Source organism: Podarcis erhardii (assembly GCF_964252035.2).
Source record: "Podarcis erhardii genome assembly, chromosome: 3".
In the NCBI taxonomy this organism is placed as follows: Eukaryota; Metazoa; Chordata; class Lepidosauria; order Squamata; family Lacertidae; genus Podarcis; species Podarcis erhardii.
In genome coordinates, this window is record NC_138507.1 from 34761700 (window position 1) to 34767699 (window position 6000).

The 6000-nt window shown below is 42.5% G+C and overlaps 1 long non-coding RNA gene across 1 annotated transcript in view; it reads left to right on the plus strand.

The window, feature by feature from the left end:
- Positions 1-5713, plus strand: part of LOC309339520 — a 93979-nt gene extending 88266 nt beyond the window's left edge. Inside the window, exon 3 of the long non-coding RNA XR_014155438.1 lies at positions 5544-5713. This is a non-coding gene — a long non-coding RNA (uncharacterized lncRNA). The remainder of the gene's footprint in view (positions 1-5543) is intronic.
- The last annotated feature ends 287 nt before the right edge of the window (positions 5714-6000 follow it).

Sequence of the window (6000 nt, forward strand, 5' to 3'; positions counted from 1 at the left end):
TACTTGGGAATAAGTTCCACTGAACTTTGTGGAACTTATTTCTGGGTAGACATACACAGATTACACTGTTAATAATAATAATAATAATAATAATAATAATAATAATAATAAATAATAATAATAATAATAATAATAATAATAATAATAATAAATTAATTTTATTTATACCCGCCCTCCCCGGCCAGAGCCGGGCTCAGGGCAGCTAACACCAGTAAAATTACAATAAAAACATAATGGGGAGGCCAATTTAAGGCTGAAATGTTAGGCTGAAATCTCATACCTACTAACCTAAGAATAAGCTCCATTAACGCAAAGGGACTCACTTCCGAGTAGAAGTGTATAGGATTAAGCTATTAGGTTTTTGGCAGCTTTTCACATTTCCCATATGTGCCAATGCCATTATTGATTTTTAAGAGATGTTCAAAATATGTTCAAAAATGCATATTTTAAGAGAAACCATGTTTGTATTGAAACCATACAGTATTGAAATGCAAAATTTCATGCGGATTCTTTTAAAATGCAGATTAACATAGAAATGGGATGGAATACACTTATGGGTGCACCCATACAAAGATGACATGAACCAGGAAAAGACTGATTTATCCACCCCTAACCTGGAGTAGTTCCAATCTGGGTTTCAGTCAGGTTCTCTCACTACAAGCTAAACTTGTTCTACCTGGCCTTTACATTCCAAGGCTTTGCCCTGAATGCTTGCTGCAGAGCTGTTCCTGAGAACCTAAAGTCAGTCAGAGAGTCTAAAGAGAGATGGAGCAACAGCATGCTCTGTGCTTCTTATAATTTCTAGTTCACCCACAAGTGGCCCAGCAGACTTGTGCAAGGGAGCATGTTAGATAGCAACCCCCACTGGCATTGCCACTGTCACTTCCTACTTTGGGCTTTTTATTGTCTTGTTTAACTCTGCTCAAAAGAACCTGCACATGTAAGTATGGAGGGACTGTGTTTTTTCATAAGAACCTTGCTGCTTAGTGCACAAGTGTGAGCTACACAAATCAGGCATGTCAACCAGGTAATATGCTGCAAGTTGTTTTCACACTGCCTTTTATATATATATCAACAAGGTCAAATTTCACCATCTTAAACACACAGTTTCTGGGGGCTGGTGAACCTCCTCCCAAAACATTTAGGGAGTTGGACATGCTACTGTTCTTAGCCCATTGACAACCATACCGGCCATCAATATCACTTCCCAGAATTGAAAATACCATGCCCTGAGAAGTCATGTCCTGAGACCCATGTCACTTCTCCAGCCCTCTCCAGATTATTCTGCTTTTGGCGTAAACACAAATCAATAGGAGTCTTGAATTTTCTCTGTGCAGCAAAAACTGTGGGCGATGGAGCCAATCAATGAGATAAGGTTCTCTTGCAGCAGCTATTGTCCTTTAGAAGCAAATGAAGATATGGAATGTTTGAGGGCTGGTGCCAAACTCTACCCCTTATTCCCTCTTGGCATTTGCAAGCATACAAAATACACATCCCCACCCCCATGTTTTGAAAAAGATAATGAACTGAATCACAAGCAGATAATACAATTCTGATTGAATAAATAAAAGGTGCATCACATTCACAGAGACTCTTCAGCTTTATTGCTTGATTTAGAGATGCAAAATGTGTGTTCAGTGCAATGAAAATTTAGGCTAAAATGTCAAGGCTTGTGCTTTAATGTTTTTGTCAATTATATGGTAAACTTCTAAAGCTGAACTGTGGCATAAATTTTAAAGCTGAACTGAGCCCTCGCCATTTGAGGCTGATAACAAGACAACAATAACCAGATAACCAACAGCAGAGTGTTTCAACAGCTTCCAGGTGCAGAGAAAGAAAGGAGGCCAGTACATCATGTTCCCAGAATTAACACAGAAGAGCGTAGATGGAGGCCCACTTTGAACATACTGCTGAGTTTAAGTGATCGCTTTAGGCACATGGTGGAACTCAGTGTCACACCATTACACATGTTCCATCTGCGCAAGCACATAAAATAGTACAATCCTCCTCTCTTTCGCCCATGCACTTTTCTGGGGGTTCTTTGGGGGATATGGGGGGAAGAGAGGGCTTCTGCTGACAGGGTTCATTAGGTGAATTATGCACATAATGTTAAAAAAGAGCCCAGTTTAGACACAACCCTAACGCCCTAGAGCAAGGGTGAAGAATCTCCACCCCCCAAACCTAATTAGGCCCGATTCAGGTCCCAGTTTGGTCCACAAGACAGTTTCACTGTAACATGCCCACCTGCCTGATATCACATGAGGGGCTGGTCATGCCATGGCTCCCAAGGAACATTGGGAGGATTAAACTGAGCTCCCAACTGTTCCTTTGCAACTGGGGCTTGCTGTCAGTGCCAACTGATGCTGAAAGCATGGCTTCTTAATCCCAGCTTTGTCCATCTGCAGGGGTGGATTGGATTCAGATTGTGCTTTCAGACAGGCTTGTTTTCTTCTGCAGACAGCTTGCCATGCCTGAAAATGGACTTCAAAGGGGCTTGTTATAATTGCTAGCCAGCTGATAATGATGTGAGGTGTTTGACAGGTGGGAGGCTCTGCCTACATATCAAAGTTGTCCCACAGGGATCAGTGAGATAAGAATGTAGCCCACCAGCTAGATCCAGTTCCCCACCCCTGACCTTGAGTCTGAGGCACACGGTCCTTTCCCTCTGCTCCTTCATGTGCAAAGCAAGGAGATAAAAAACTACTACTTTTGGTTTTGAAGAAATCACTGTTTTCCATTACCTCAGAACTGGCAAAACTGCAGTTTGATGTAACTCTAGATAGCTCATAGACACTAGGATAAGTATATGCTTCCAGTTTTCCCCCCTAACCACAGATAGAATAAACCACCGTTTCCCTAGATGTTAACAAGTAACGTTGGTTTGTCAAATCTGAAAGGGAAAACTTCCAATCACCTCCCTTCACGTGCAAAGGCTTGCTGTGGCTTCTCCTTGCAATGTTCAACAATGGTCAGGGCCAACCTAAGGCTTTTTGGCTTCCTAAGGCAACGGAACTATATGGTGTTCCTCTCCCATTCCATGTACAGAAGCTTACTAGGCTGACAAATGAATCTTACTTCCACACTGGCAAAGGGCATTCTCTTGAGACAGCAAGTTAGGTATGGCATGCAGGAAAGGCAGGCCACATGGCATGGCCAGTTCTGTCATCCTGACATCTCACCATTGCTTCCTACCCCCAGCATTGCCACACGAGGCAGGAGTCTCACTCTTTCTAATGGAAGAGCATTATGATTTATCATTATGTCTGAAGCAGGCCAGAGTCTCCCAGCAGTAGTTTAAAGAGAGAAAGAAAACCACACAACCCTCTACCCCCACACCTTTCTCAAGCTTGTTCTAATTCAAAATAATACGATTCATGACCACTATCCACAAGAAGCTAATTATTCAAAAGCTGAAGCCTAATTTCACATAACTCCTACTGCCTTGGGATATCATTAGCAATAACTACACCAGAGAGCACTGCATATGTGATGCAAATTCAATGCAAGGCCGGGGGGGGGGGTGATCTTATCGTGCCTGCTGTCTAGCCCCTTTCTCCCTCATAGCACAGTGGCTTTTAGAGCCTGTGAGCTGGGAAATCTCATCTCAGGCATGAGCACAGTGGGTGGCCCTTGGGAATCCACACTATCTTTGACTTAAATGTCATATCCACGGCATGCATTTAAAGCGCACTTATTCCACTTTAAAAGTGGAACTGTAGTTTGTTAAGGGTGCTGATCTAGGGGAGCTACCCTTCCACTCAAAAAACTGTGGTTCCCAGGATTCACTGCAGCTGTTAAAGTGGTATAAACTGGGATATGGCATGGATATGACCTCGGCCTCCACTCTTACCTGTGACATGGATGTGATCCCCTCTAGAACTATCTTATACGGCTGTTGAAGCCAGTGTGGTACAGTGGTTAGAGTGTCAGACTAGGAACAGGGAGATCAGAGTTCAGATCCCCACTCCGCCATGGGTACCCTTGGGCCAGTCACAGTCTCTCAACCTAACCTACCTCACAGGGTTGTTGTGGGGATTCAATGAGAGGGAGAGCTAGTGTGGTGTAGTGGTTAAGAGCGGTAGTCTCATAATCTGGTGAACCGGGTTCGCGTCTCCGCTCCTCCACATGCAACTGCTGGGTGACCTTGGGCTAGTCACACTTCTCTGAAGTCTCAGCCCCACTCACCGCACGGAGTGTTTGTTGTGGGGGAGGAAGGAAAGGAGAATGTTAGCCATTTTTAGACTCCTTCGGGTAGTGATAAAGTGGGATATCAAATCCAACGTCTTCTTCTTCTACATGCTACTTTGAATGGGACTGGCAGAGATGACTGGCAGAATCCGAGACCAGGACAAAGAGACAGTGGAAGAAGATTGGAAGAAGTTTAAAGACTATCTTAATAAATATTATAAAATCAATGAAGGCTAAAAAGATATGGGTTTAAAAATCAGTGGTTCGCAGGGGCGTTGATTAAGGAAAAAGAATAGAATTAACAAAAACTATGGGAAATATGGGAATGGATTTGCTGATAAGATAAATGAGATTAGAATACAGAAGGGGGAGGTGTGAGGAGGTCGGTGAAGTTAGGTTTAGAAAATATGGTTTGAATTTATACTTGTTTTTGATTTGTTTGTTGGTTGGTTTATGTTTTTATTGTCTTTTGTGTTTATATGTGTTTATTCAAAACTTTAATAAATATCATTTAAAAAAAAATACATGCTACTTTGAGCTCCTTGGAGAACATGGTGGGATATATATTAAATAAATAAATGCAAAATAACTAATAAATTAATAACTAGTTATTGTGTAATCAGAAATGAGTTCTTACATCCATCTCTAGCAATGGAGATTTCTTTTCAGTTCTGCAGCTGTTGTTAACATTAGAAACTCTTCTTTTTTTAAAGTGCCTTACATCTTTCTTCTTTAGGGCTTTGTTCCTATGTCCACCACCTCTCCTGCCATCCCCATAAAGCATAATATCATGCTGGCCTTTACTGGTTATCTTTCCATTGTCTTTTATAAGCAAGATGACGGGGAAACAAACATCAAAAGCATAATTCCAGAACACAGCCATTGAAACTGGGATTATGGAGCGGCAGGGTGTGGCAACAGAGAAATTGTCATGCATGTCAGGAATGTGCAAAAATAAATGCTCTTGGTTTCTCTTGTTCAAAGGAGCCCAGAGGGCATGTTTAGCAAAGGCTGTATGCACACTATACATTTAAAACACATTTTCCCCGCTCCTAAGAATCCCAGGAACTGTAGTTTGTTAAGGTTGATGGGAATTGTAGCTTAGTGAGGGTTAAAGTAGGGGAAAGTGTTTTAAATGTGGTTTAATGTGTGATGTGTACATATACCTTGAGCAGTCAGACTTTCGGTTACAAAGAACTTACAAAGTTCCTCCTTGTCTCCAGGTGTGCTGTGCAATACCAGACATTATCCTGGCTCCTACTTGTGCACTGCAATCCTCCTGCTGATTTTATAACCTCAAATAGCTTCACCTACAGCACTAACCTCTTAATCTGTTTCTGCTTCTCCTCCTCCAGCTGTCAGCAGTATCATCACCAGGCCTGAGGAGGCCAAGATTATTATTCTGTCTGAAGCCTGTTTTACTTCTACCTGCATTGCAACACAAATCCTACAGTAGCCTCTGCTTATGAGAAGGAAGCATCTGCCTGGCAACTTCTCCTTCTATAGCTCTAGAGCCTCAGAATAGTCAGACAAAGGTGAGGTACATGTGAGTGTTCAAGTTATTTGTGGTACTTGCACCGCACTGTGTGTGCACGCACGCTTGCACTGAAGGAATGGGTTTCCAAAATCTAAAATCTGACTGTGCAGGGATGACACATCTGGGTCTTATCTTACCCCCTGACTACACTGATGCACAGACCTTGTCAGCCCCCCGGGAATGGCGCCAGGAGTACTCTTAGAGTTGGTGACCTTCTTACCCTTACAAGATAAGGAATGTGATACCCAGATGTGTCATCCCTGGTCTGCTCCACT